The 14660-nt window shown below is 38.0% G+C and overlaps 1 protein-coding gene across 15 annotated transcripts in view; it reads right to left on the bottom strand.

Annotated features, from left to right (window-relative positions):
• TCF4 (transcription factor 4) overlaps positions 1 to 14660 on the bottom strand; it is a 357366-nt gene that overhangs the window by 57308 nt on the left and 285398 nt on the right. The gene's annotated exons all lie outside the window — the stretch shown is intronic.

The raw sequence follows: 14660 nt of genomic DNA, 5'->3' as shown, positions 1-14660 counted from the left end.
TATGTCTAGTTAAATATATTATATAATACCCACAGGGTTGTCCTATCCAAGCATCTTTTTTTTTTTAAACAGAGATGGTCTCTGAGGTCATGAAAGGTGCAAACGGAAGGGCACGCATCAAGTCTCTCCCTTGTACTCTACCTTTCAATTAAAATGTTCACATGTGAGAGAAGGAGACAGAGACAGAGAAAACGAATGCGCTATCCAGACCACAGAAAGTGACAAATACATCTTGGAATATTAAATTCCCATAGTGTCAGCTTTTTGCAGAGATGCATGAAAAAGACCATTAAAAGCCCAGATCTGCATAGACCACCAACAATTGGTATGTACACAGGAAGAGGGGGGAGCACCCCTTTATAGTTCTTATTACATTTGTGTGTGCAATAAACTTAAAAAAGTGTGCCAGAATCCTAATTTACTGAACATTCGTTTACTAATACTCATGAGATTTGGGGAACCAGTCCTTTATAAAAATAGCCTGTGTATTTTCTTGTTTATGTTTCCTCTAAAGGAGGCAGCATAGTCGAAAAGCATAAATTCATAAGGTATAGTTTAACTTTAATTGGTTTCCCCCCTTGCCTTTTCTGCTAAATATAATTTTTTCAAATCCCTATTTTCTTTTGCTCCGAAAGTTCCTCTCTCCAGATGGTCGGAGAGACTGAAACACTGTCATCCTCTTGATGAAAATGGATACCTTCCTGCCTCCATTTTGAAGCAGGCAGCGGCGCACAAAATTGGCAGTGAGCCTACAGTGATATTCTCAGGTCACAGTAAAAGAAAGAGAAATTCACCAATAAAAAGGCAACTGCAGAGTTACCAAAAAATACTCCCATTTTTTTTAACAGAGCACCGAATAAACACCCTAAGAAAAATTATATAATTGCTCTCAGAACACCATGAATCACAAACTAAGCATTAATACAAGGTTTAGGATTTCACAAAGGATAGGTCCACAGAGACAGATGTGGGAAAATATGCATACACATACATACATCAAATAAATGCTACATGTGCCCCACAGTGCCCTTGAAAATTGGGAGGTCCTGGAGACGGAACAAAACAAAAACAAACCAGAAGAATCCAGGCACACGTTAGAAAACAAGGGTTTTCTGCAGTCAAGGAGGAAGACAAGCCCCCTATTTCGTGGGCTATATTTCATTTCATTTTGTAATTCTCCTTGAATTTTCAATATATAAATGCCTATTTGCTTCTATTTCCACAGGGCTTACAATAAGGAAGACATCTTTTTTAAGCATCTTTAAGAGACAAAGAATAAACCTTAAACCAGGAAATCTCCAAACAAATCAATATCCTGAAAGTTTTGTCATGTAAAACCCAGTATTTTCTTGAGAACTATCTACAGCTAATAAACAGTTAGTTCGGGAAATACTACTGGATGTATTTAGAGAAGGTCTTGAGAGTAGGCTAAAAACATGAAATAAACATTACTGTCTAGAAAACTGGGAAATTGAAAATTAGAATATGTCATTCTAATGACAGAATGAACTCAATACAGCTACTATACCTACCACCATTAACTACGGTCCGGGCTGCTAGACGGACAGCTATACTATGTGTCAGTCCCAAATTTTAGAGATCAGCATATTTACTGTAAAGCTGAAAATAAACTCTGACCCCTATTATGGAATCACTTTATATTTTAAAACAATTTGAGTAAGTTCTTTAGGATAATATATAGTTTAATTTTAATTATACTCTACTACAATATCTTTAAATATGCCTATGATTAGGTCAATACCATCTGAGGGCACCTAATGAGGTTCACCTTTTTTTCCCCAATGTGGGCAGAATTACTTGATATTTCTTCCGGGAGAAAAGGATAAATCTTTGGTAATTCTGCCCGCATACAAGGAGGCTCTTGGACTATGAATTACGATCAAACTCAAAGATCTGAGAGTAAGATTACTCATCCCAAATTCATAAGTACCACCTGCATAACAAATATCTATGGGCTTACAAAGTTTTTAGGATATATTATACTACATAATTTCTATTTTTCTGGTGTTATGGTCAAATGAACACTTTTTAGATAACAGGAAAGTCTTATTATCAAGAAATAGGCCATGTTTATAGAAAAAAGGCAATTTCTGCATATTTTACAAATTTTCATTATACCGTAAATTTACAGATCAGGTAAAATGTTATTCTCTTTCCATTTAACGTACTCCATCTTTCCCACCACAAAACTTATTTTTAAGGTGAGCAGCCTACAGAATTATTTAGAGAAATGTAACCCATGAACAGAACTATTATACTTTTTAAAAAGATTTTATTTTTAAGAAATCTCTACATCCCACCTGGGACTCAAACTCAAAACCCCGAGATCAAGAGTCATATGCTCTATCGATTGAGCCAGCCAGACACCCCTATCCTTTTTAAAAATAGAAGGAATTAAAAAATTTATTTGGTTCGGCTCCCCCCTCATTTTAATTATAAGGAATTCAAAAATGGAATGGTAAAAGCCACCATTCAAGATTTGCAATTTGCTAGACATACACAACAAGCAGTTGCTCTTTCTTTAAAAATGGTGGTGGAGATAGAAGATGATATTTACAAAAACAGACTGATCATAACATTCATCCTTCACTTTATCCTTAATGTTTTCATCTCTAATCACCTGGATGACCAGGAAGCTGCATTGTTATTTTTACTTCAGTCAAATATTTTGCCAATTTCTCCATGAAAAGACTCCAAAGTATGGGTTTCAATAATGTATTTAATAGAGATACTAAATTCAATAAGAAAAGCTCACATCCAATTAGTTTTAATTATTACTATTTTAGGTAACTGGAAAGATGGCAAGTATTTGTTAACTAAAATAGTTTTTTATTTAACAGGACAATGATAAACATCCCAGATATCTCCAAATAGTTGGAGTCATTTTAATGACTAATATTAAAATATCAGGCCAGTGAAAAATGAAAGAAAAAATCCCAAACTCTAGTTCAGTGTACTGAAGTGACCCTACCTCTGAAACATGAGAATAAGTCTAAAGGGAAACAAAAATCTATACTTAGTTTTTCTCTGATAAGGTAGCTTAGATCAAGGTGACTTTTGCATTCTTATTCCTCTCACTAGAGAAACCAAAGAAGGGTGAAATTTTTGTTGCAGAATTGGAAATGAGGAAACTTGGCCAAAGCTCATAGGCTACTGCTCTTTTTGTGAACTGCTTGTGGAATAAAAGTTTCATAGGGAGCTAATAGCAAAGTATAGTTTATGCCCAAATTTAGCACTATTATCTTTTCTCTTACATTTCAAAATCATAAATATAGAAATTCTGAGTTTAACCAATCTCTCCAGATAACACCAAAAACCCTGCTCTGATAAAAAATTAAAAATATATATTTTTTCATTTTACATATTTAATGTTTGTTGTAATTTGAGAGGAATTACTATAGTACATTAGCTGTTCCACCCAATGTTCCTGGTTCTCCTTTGCTCAGTCATCAAAGAAATAATATGATACCTTCTTTTAAATAGAATCTCTGCCTATTAGGCCAGAAGAAAACCAAGCAAATTTGCAAAATGAAGGGAGCACAATGCATATTCTACCTTTCCCCTTGATGTTCTCATTTTTATCTGTCTTGGCAGATCAGTTTCACTTATGAAGATTTAAAAAATAACAATGAGCCAATTGTTTAGGGTCTCTTGTGGAATAGCTTTTATGCACGGAGCTCTACACACTCTACTTCTGGTTTTCCTAAGGGTCATACAAGATGGTTATTATGAATATCATCATTCCTATTTCACAGGGCTGAAGTATGGTAGAGAGGTCAATTGTATTGGTCCAGACCAGCCTGGGTGTGACTGCAAGTTTCACCATTAATCAGTTAGACAACCTTGGACCTGGTCCTTTAACCTGTCTGACCTCCAGATTCCTACCTATAAGATGGGAATGGCAGAACCTGCTATGCAAAGTTCTTACGAGAATAAAATGGTATGTTGTGTATGTAACTACTAGAAGAGTATGTGGCACGTATTAAGCATGGGAAAAAAAAAAGCCAAAAACAAACAAACAAAAACAAAAAAACCCATCAGACAATAGGGTTAATCTTGTGCTGCTACTGTTTTTATTATCTGAGAAAATGTGACTCAGGAACGTTAACCCACCTTTTCTACATTAAACATTAATCAAGTGGTAAAGGCAGGATTTAAATGGGTCATCAGAGTCTATATTCTTTCCATAAAAAGCAATTCCTTGCTCTTAAAAAGCAAAAAAAAGAAAGAAGTGGTCTTTTTAAACTATCAACATAAGGCTGTACTTTGACCACGGTTTATAGAAATATTCTTTTTTTTTAAAGATTTTATTTATTTATTTGACAGAGAGAAATCACAAGTAAGCAGAGAGGCAGGCAGAGAGAGAGGAGGAAGCAGGCTCCCTGCTGAGCAGAGAGCCCGATGTGGGGCTTGAACCCAGGACCTGGGATCATGACCTGAGCCGAAGGCAGCGGCTTAACCCACTGAGCCACCCAGGCGCCCCTATAGAAATATTCTGATGGGGATATCATTATTGCTTTTTAAGAAAATAAAATGTGATAAAACACGTTCATAGTAAAACCAATCTGTAGTAATGTTACTTGCTTCCTCAAGTGGGGAGATAAGCTCTAAGAGGACAAAGAGAAGTGGCTACAGGTCCTGTGTCATGAGGTGTGGGATTGAGGGAGGCTGGATGGTAACTAGTAGGATACACGATTCACCTTCAACGTTCCTTACCATTACTACCCCTTTGGGATTCTGCAAGTACCATGGGAGTATAGAATTCGCAAAGAAAAAAGTTCAGACTAACTGGAACATTGTAGTCGAGACTTTCAGACTCTTAAAGACAGTTGTTGTATGCTCCACAATGGGTGGAAAATAACAAAGCTAAATTATGCCTCCGGTGCCCATGTGCTAGCAAGGCTCGCTTAGCAGTTTAGACCTTGGCAGATTTCACAAATATTCTAAACTACGACAGCAAAACAGTCAAATGCCAAGCATTCACAAAGGTAGGCATATGCTTTGATGCTTCCCAGCATCAAATGGGGAAAAGTATTTGGAGGTGGATCAGCTCACTACTCAGGCAACAGGGCTGGACCCTCAACTCTGAAAATATTGTTTGAAGGACATGGGTTCTAGTAAGAAAAATGAAGGGCTCACGGGCAGTGGTACCTCCGTATTCAGAAGAGTGAGTACGGACCCTATAATTGTGCCACGTAACCAAGGTAAATGTACATCGCTAACTGATCCATAAAGAGGGGGTAGATGTACTTAAAAGAGGCAATCTCCAGAGAATTCAGAAAAAGACTTGGCGTCATAGCAGAAATGACCCAGCTCTGGAACCAGACCAACTGGGTTCCAATTCCAGCTCTCACAAGTAGTTGTGAGCTGGCTGGTGATACTGTGAGTCTTAGTTTTCTCACTTGTGAAACAAGGTTATTCTTTTTGTGAGTGTTAGAGATCCTACCTGTCAAGCGTAATTCTTAATCAGTTGTGGGCACTCAGTAAATGGTAGCATTACTCACATCTTGTTGTAAGTGCTAGTCATGGCTTATCTTTAAAAGTGTCTGGAATGGGGCTATCCAGTCAAGTAGCCATTAGTAATATATAGTTATTTGAATTAAACTTAATTAAAGTTACATAAAGTTTAAATATCCATTTCCTTAGTCACACTAGATACAGGAGCCAAGTGCTCAATGGTCATATACGGCCACTGGCTACCATACTGCATAGCACCAACATAGAACTTTCCCACTACAGCAGAAAGTTCTGTTGGAAGCACCGGCCTAGAGTCGTGCTTGTCTGTGAAAAGTCCTGCTGGGCTGTGTGTGTCACCCTCTGTTAGAGCAGCTATGACAATAATGCCAGCTCATTTAAGATTTGATATTCCCTTTAGGCTGCAAAAGCAAGAACTCTTTTGGTGGACGAGTCGGAGAGGCAATTTCTAGGTATCCCTAGTCCCTAGCATACAGCTGGTGTTAATAAATGTTGATGCTACTGAAGGGTAGGACATTTAGTTTTATTTATTATGTTTAGAGTTCCTTGTACTATGACATATTTTTTAAAGTCCTTTTACAACCATCTGCCATAATTCCTGCAAATTGTACCAAGTGGAACACGAGGCAAGAGTATCTGTGACTCTGGGTTTCTGGATATGGAGGAAGCAAAAGAAATTCTTCAACTGCAATTTTGTCCTTGGCCCCTAGTGTCTTTGGCAAAGGAATTATAGTTAGACATGGTGTGATCACTTTTTCTAGACAATAAAAGTTGAACAGATGTTTAAGTTTTTCTGATCATGTGCTTTCACATTATTGGTAATTGGGTCCCTCTATTCTACTCTCACTTCATTTTTATTACTTTTTCTTTTCCTTTTTTTAATCTTTTTTTATATGACTTCTTCACAGATGCTCCTTTCTCTTTTCATGTTACTTTTCAACCTGCTGCCTCTGTCCTGCCTTTTGGCATCATATTTTTAAAGCTCAAGTGCTTGCAATCTTATTTTACAAATGAGCAAAGGAAGAGGTTAATGGACTTACCCAAGGGCCTGGACAGAGCCCAGGGCCTCTGATTTTGTATCCAGTCCTCTTGGCACTCTCCTTTCTAAAGTCTTTTTAAAACTTTATAACTTAAATATTCTAATGGGCAGTAAAATGGCATAAAAGGTTAATAAACAGATTCAAGTAACAGAGTTGAGTAAGTTATTATAAGGTTTAAAGGCAGTTAATAATGCTCAAGGGCATAGAACAGTCAGGCAGTAAATAATCTGAGAGTGCAAAAAACCAAAACCAACAGCAAACTCCAGGAATAAAAATTATTCACCTGGTATATTCTCCATACAGTGGATTCAAGTCAAGGAATGTTTACTAGTGATAGAAAAATCCTACTTCATTTCCAGGTGATGGTTAAAGGCGAATTTGCATTATTGTCACATAAATAGGAAATCTTTTTAAAGATAACATATAAAGGCCTTCAGTATACTGACAAACTGATGGATATTTAATTATAAATGGAAAATTTCAAAGGTCATAGGCTATTGAAATCATAAAGCTTATACAAGAATTAACCAAAAGTTCTAAATGCCGTAAAATCACTTCTGGTAAGAAGGTCCCCACCCCCAAACTCTCTTTATAGGTAGTCTGAAAAAAAAAAAAAAATCACAACTACCTAAACATGTATAAAATGTAGCATTAGTGTATAGGATATTCCTATTTTTTCCACTAAGAAACAATTACCTGACTTCACTCTGCTCTATTCATCACAAAAATATGTATATGATCCCCCTAAAAGAAATCCCTTAAGTATATTATATATATTTTTAATATTTCATATATTTATTTTAAGATACAGCACACCAGCATGCATGCACATGTGCACAAGTAGGAGTAGGGGAGGGGCAGAGGACAAGGGGGAGACAGAATCTTAAGCAGACTCTACGCTCAGCACAGAGCTTGATGTGGGGCTTGATCTCATGATCCTGAGATCATGACCTAAGCCGAAATTAAGAGACGCTTAACCGACCGAGATACCCAGGTGACCCAAGTATGTAATATATTTAGAACACATCACTTGGAGCACACATCCATATGCCGCAGCACAAACATCACATGCATTTTTCCACTCTTCTAAATAATCAGCTCAGTTTTAATGACCTGTTCGTGACCAGATCAGTACATGAAATCTGAAGCTACGTCCTGTAAAGGAACTGGACGCAAGAGTTTTATTTTTCTCAGCCACCAAATGTCCTTCTCTGTGTGAAGAAGTAGTAAAATTGTAAAAGTTTTCACTCCCTTCTTTGTTTGTATCTTTACCGATCAAATTCTCTAACTGGCAGACATCACAAAGCCCCCAAACACAACAACAGGAAGGAGAAGAAGGGCCTTCCTTGAGTGATGCTTAAGGGATCGGGCCCCAGAGCTGGGGAGGCAGGCGCAGGTGGTGGGCTGCAGGCAACGCATTTCTCTAGAAGTGCACCCGGGCTATGGCAAGATCAGCGATTACACAGTGAAAAGGTGAGCTGGTCCCATTATTATGCGCCTCCTGCATGCAAGCTCCCCAGGCGCTATGATAAACTTGGTGCTCTTTATGGGCGGGCAGCCTACATTGTTCTTTCCTCAAATAAAAAGGTCAGGATAATTCTTATGTTTTTTTATACAGCTGGCTATAGTGTATTTTTCAAATCCCCCAATCAAATTTCAAACCCTAAAACTAAAATGAGTCCAGGTAGCCTTTGAGATGTATAAAAATTTACATGGGAGGAAAAAAAAATCCTGCGTCGATTTTTTAAAGAAGCACTAAGAAGTACTAATAGTTGTACAATAATATTATTGTAATTTAAATCTACACAGTATCCTGTTATTTTAGAAAGATTTTCAATGTATTATCATTGCAAACCTAAGACAGTAAAACAAACAGGAGAGGTATGATGGAGCTTACGCTACTGTGATATCACAGGTGTATTGTGATATAGAACGTTTGAGATTTTTAGTTGTTTTCACATATTATCCTACAACCATCTCAGTGATGCGTGCACAGAGTTGCCAATTAGAAACAAAGAAAAGAAGTCATGTATTATGGTATATCGCTTAATGCTCTCCAGAAGCAAAAAAGGACCTGGTCCAAATGCCTGCCAGCCCCAAGCTCTTGTCACCCTTGGCATGACAAAAATCATGACAAAGATAAAAACAGCTAACACTTTACTTAGGACATGCCAGACACTATTCCAGGGGAAAAAAAAAAAGTACATATACTCACTTTGTACACTCAAAGTGCTGTTTGATTATTGAAACAGTTTTATAAATAAGGACTCTAAGAGAGACGTTACATAACTCACTTAAAGCCACACAGCTTGTTAAGTGGCACACTGGGCAAAAATCGCGTAGGGTTGTTTCAGAATTTGAACTGTAACCACGATTCTACAACATTATCTCTTAATAGCTAAGAATTCTCTCCAGGGTGTTTGTGGACTCCTACCGACACCCAGCTCTGTGAATCCTGGGCCCCGTACATCCACACCCTGACCTTCTAGCAGCCAGGTGGCTGAGAATGCCGTATCCATCCTTCTTGTTCAATAATACTGATGTCGGAAAGAAGGCGAGTGACCTGCTGTGGGTTACGGGGGCACTTATTGGTGAAACCAGACCCAGGCCTCAAAACCAAGACACTCAACTGATAGAAAGCACCCCATTACAACTTCGAGCATTCAAGTTTAGTGTTAATATAGTTCCATCTATGGGTACTAGCCTCTGGCTCCAAATACTTCTTTTTATTTTTACACCTGCATTTCTCTTGCTCTTGGCACGACGTGAGCAGACGCTGTATGTTTGCTATTACTTTCAACGTGGTGTATCACAGGAATGCCCACTGCCAACATTCTGAGTACCTTGGCCCTAGCTGAGAATGCCTTAAACTGATTAAGTTACACCTGGCGAAAGATCTCTTGAAACACTTAATTGCATAAAATTTGGTCCAGGTGAAACCTGACTTCTTCCTGGTTGCATTCCTTCTGTTACTTACTCACGTGGGACTTGGTCTCACAGGCTCAGGACCCGCACAGATAAGACAACTGTGGGTGTTAAGTGCATTGCAATCCTTTAATATATTCCAAACACCTAACCAATTTGTTTCTAAGCTTTTATTTATTGAATGCTCATCAGAAATTAAAGGTTACTGTTAAGAAGAACACGACTTTCAATTTCTATCAGTTACGATACCTAGTTATTTTAAACCTTAACCAGATGTAACTGAAGGACTTTGATCTCTGCCCCATCACATCAAATTCATGATTGTTAATTATTTCTAACAGATCATATTCCATCTCAACACAATTGACTACCACCAACCACAGAAACAACAAGGTTTAACCAATATTATGAAAATATGTGCAAGTGTGTGTGTGTGTGTATTTGAATGAACACAAGAGACATACCAAACGAACAATAACATCATAAAATAGAGAGAAACATTCATTGTTCTGCCAGAACAGGTTTTAGTGCTCTTCTCTATGTTTGAGGGCTGAGCTTGTGTTAGGAGGTGGAGACAGTGACCTATGATGGTTCATACTTTCTAAGAGTATTCTCTGCCCTTTCCCCTTTGAACCCAAGGCCAATAGGTTGATGCCTGAAGCCTAGAGCTGACATCCTTCAATGGACGTTAATAAGCTTGTCTTTTAAGAAGGATCTAAGCTCAAATAATTTTGGATTCCATTGGAATGAACATATAACTTTAATGCTACAGACCTTTGTCAATGAACATTACCATGAGGGATAAAATCCTACATCCCTGGAAAAACCTTCACAGTCACAAACCCACTTTTCAACATACCTCCAATCATCAGAAAATGTTATCATCTGCTGGGAGCTATTACAATTCAACATGATGAGGTCTCAGATCTTTTCTCAAGAAGTACTTTTTAGAAAGAATGAGAGAAAAAGTGAAGGGGGTATAAGGGGACAAGGGGGCTTTACAAGAAGGAAAAGCACCACCAAATAAAAACACTGACTATGTTATAGTTTGACCCTGCACAACCTAAACGTGCTATTCCTATTCCTCTAATCCACGGTCTTCAGGATTGCCTTTGTGCATAAAGAGCACAGAGGGCCAGAGAGCCATTATCCCTAAGTCAACATTCCTTCCCAGGAAGCCAGAAGAATTAGAGAGAAAACTGTGTCAGACAAAAGCTGAAAGACCCTATCAATAGTAGAGACCTAACCAAGGGAAAAAAAAAAAAAAGAAAAAGAAAAAAGATAGTAAGACCAAGGTTCTAACTGATATTGCAAAGACAAGAAGAATGATCAAAGAAACAGTTCACCAAGGGTGATATGTACTTCTCCAGACATCTTCTTTGCCATGAACTTAACAGTACAAAAGGAAATTTGGTCTTATTCTATAATTAGTCATCATAAAAAGTTCATATCTTTGTAATGTTTTAAATTATAAAGACTTTCTGGGACACTGGTGGCTCAGTCAGTTAAACATCTGCCTTCAGCTCAGGTCATGATTCCGGGGTCCTGGGAGGGAGCCCTGCATCGGGCTCCCTGCTCAGCAGAGAGTCTACTTCTCCCTCTGTCCCTCCACCTGACTTGTGCTGTCTCTACTGTACACATGCTCTCTCTCTCTCTCAAATAAATAAAATCTTAAAAAAAATATTTTCTGTCTCCATTATCTTATTTAAGAATCATTTTGAGACAGATTATCTATCCAAACAGTCGTACACATCAGCCATCTTACGTAGTAGGAGACAAAAGCTGGGAGAGCTTTTACAGGACTGGGTGGGGACAGGAGGTGGCGGGCTATGATCTACCTTGGTTTTTTCATTCCAAATCCCAAGTCAGAATTGTTAGCACTTGATCAGAATGTCCTTCCAAATCACCTATGGTCTAAGGAAAATCCAGAGAGCTAATTTTTTATATTAGTAAATGTTATCTACTAAGGTCAACTAGAGTTAAAGATGAACTCTATGCTGTGGTTTGAAGCATCGAGCTTAACATTTGATGCTTCAAACAGATGTCATCATCTTCTGCTTACTGAGAGTGTTGTTATGAATAGTGAGTTTCCAATTTGGTGAAGTTCTGAACAGGAATCATCGCCATGGTACACTGTACATTCATGACCCCAGCCTCCCTTTCACAGAGGTGGAAAAAAAGCACAAATTGTCTTTCTTCTGCCAAAACATATGGCCCTAACTCTTTTCAACTGAAAACAAAAGCATGAAATAATTACCAAATATAAGACTGTGGCACAGACGGCAATGAAAAGAAAAAAGTATGAGAATTGTCAATATCTCTGTCTAACCAACCACCTCCTTATCTGTTATCCATTTAAGGACCTGCCCCTCTCTCACGCACAGGGCACTTTCAGGTAAAATCAGTCAGCCGTATTCACTGATGTGAACAGAGATTTTAGCTAGCACAAGGCTAGGGGCTTTGGTACATTTAAAAAAAAAAAAAAAAAAGGACTCTAGAGTTGTCATCAGGAGCCAGTTGGGAGACCTCAGATGTACAACAAGCAACTCGAAGACATATGTAAATGAGTAGTATTTGTACAAAGTGTTTATGCCAAATAAATGTAAAGAGAATTATCCAGGGTTATTCAAAGACTTTTTTTTTTTTAAGATTTTATTTATTTATTTGACAGAGATCACAAGTAGGCAGAGAGGCAGGCAGAGAGTGAGGAGGAAGCAGGCTCCCTGTTGAGCGGAGAGCCCGAAGTGGGGCTCGATCCCAGGACCCCGGGATCATGACCTGAGCCGAAGGCAGAGGCTTTAACCCACCGAGCCACCCAGGTGCCCCTATTCAAAGACTTCGTGAGGACGTATGGGCTTAATAAAGAAGGGCAATAATATTCCTTAAAGGGAACTGGGCAGTAGAAGAACAAATTACCACCAATAAACAGTTCCTCTTCAGGAACATTTAAAATACTAAAGGGTGCCCAGGTGGCTCAGTCGGTTAAGCGACAGACTTTGTTTTGGCTCAGTCATGACCTCAGAGTCATGAGATCTAGCTCTGCATTGGGCGCCAGGCTCAGTGGGGAGTCCGCCTCTCCCTCTCTCTCTGTCCCTTGTGCGTGCTTGCGTTCTCTCTCTCACTCAAAAAAATATATAATTAAGTTGACTTTCTCTACCATTTGAATTTCAGACACTTTTTTCATCTGATCTAATTTTTCTTAATTTTAAAGATACACAGTTTAAAGATCTGTGGCTACCTCAAATATATTTCTGGACTAACAAGGGTATAAATAAATAGAAACAACAGTAATTACTTTAACAATAAAAATTACAGAAAGAATGTCCCTTTGATGTTTATCTAAGAAATGAAACCTTTGATACCTAAATTACTTTGTTCAATAAATTTGAATCTTCAAAAGTAGAAATGTAAAATCCAGATGATTGCTTAATATTAAGATAAAGGGAGCAGTTTAAAATTCTCAATGTTGATGAAATTAATGAGGGAATTTTTTACAAGAAGAGGAATTTTGCATAATAAAAGGCCCAGAATTGATTTTTATCTTTTTTTTCTTCCTTGATAAATTATTATCTAAGTGAGAACTTAAGAGAAATACAGAGAAATGTTAAAAAGAAGCAAGGGATATTTCCTTTTTTCTTCTACCTGATGGAGAAACATCCATTAAATAGACAGCCCTTTGCTTATATAATTATGATACATTAGGTCCTTTGTCTAGAAAATTTCCTAATCGTAGGTAGATCTGGAATTTCCTAATCTCTAGAGAGATGGATTATGTGTCTACCGTGTGTGTTTGTGTGCGCCTGCGTGCATGTATATTTGTGTATACTGTGATAAAATTACAGGTTTATAGAACACAGCAGCAGGAACTGTTTAATGGGTAAAGGGTTTCCTTTGGGCCTGATGGAAATGTTCTGAAACTAGACAGATGTGGTTGCTCAACATTGTTAATGTATCAAATACCACTGAATTGTTCTTTTTAAAATGGTTAGTTTTATGTCATGTGAATTGCACCTCAACCAATGCAAACAAAACAAAACACAGTAAGCAGGCTCATAACCTTCATGCTGTCCTTCACAAAAAATAGTAATGAGGGCCCATCTGCAGGGAGATGGTATTCTGGTAGTAGGGGACCAATGATGGGTCAAACTTCTTAAGCAGTATGTCTTGCCATCAGGTGCTAGATGGAAAATTTAGGCAAATAATGTAGCCTTCTCAGGAGAGCGGTCTTTCCACTGAAATAAAAACTGATTTCTCATTCATGATCTCTTTGTCAGCAAACTCAGTGCTCTTCATTCTACCGAGATGAACTTATGGCTTAATGGGAGCCTACGTATGCCAAACTCACCAAATTGTACATTCAAACATGTATAATTTGTTGTGTATCAATTATATCTCAATAAATCGGTTAAGAAGTTTAAAAGAAAAAAGATGAACTGAGTGATTCTTCCTCCTCGCCAAAATATTTTAAGTGAGTTAACTAGCTATAAATAATGGTCTCTAATGTGCTCTAAGAGCAGGAGACCGTCTTTCTACGTTTGATTCTACTGCTCATTAATTAACTACAGGTAGGTCCTTAACCGCTCTTTCAATCTTACGGTAGTTATTTGGAAAGTAGAGATCATAACATCAGCTGCTACACAGAGATGTGGTACAAATAAGATCACGGCGCTGAGAAAACACCTTGAAAAAATACGGACCTCAAGGTACCTCATTTGTATAGCAGGTTCAGAACCCTGATGATGCTTGACATATTTTTGATGGTGACGAGTCTGTTTTCTTTAATGGAAAACCTCTTGATATGTGAACAACCTATTCAGCTCTTGTCTCTAACAGGTGCAAGCACGAAGGCTACTAATGATGTAATACAGACAGGATCATGGACCAAAATCCTTTCACAAAGAATGAGCTCAATATATTTTCATCAAACATATTTCATCTTCTAAACTTTCCCAGCATTTTACCTTAGAAATGTGTAAATTTTATGAAGTATAGAAGTCCTTCCTCCTGTGAAACATGATGGGCTCCTGGGGGGCGGACGGTGTGACCTGGAGCACCTTTCACGCAATGGCTTGCCCACAGCAGGTGCCCAAGAAATAGTCACTAAGCAAACAAGAGAAATTGCCAAAGTAAACGAGGACCAATTCCTTCCTTCACTTAAAAGTATACACAGCAGATTTTTAGCGCTGAAGTGCCTTAAAG

This window comes from Lutra lutra, chromosome 12 (assembly GCF_902655055.1).
Source record: "Lutra lutra chromosome 12, mLutLut1.2, whole genome shotgun sequence".
NCBI classification, from domain to species: domain Eukaryota; kingdom Metazoa; phylum Chordata; class Mammalia; order Carnivora; family Mustelidae; genus Lutra; species Lutra lutra.
The sequence above is the reverse complement of the archived record's forward strand: the minus strand, read 5'-3'. Positions and strand labels throughout refer to the sequence as shown.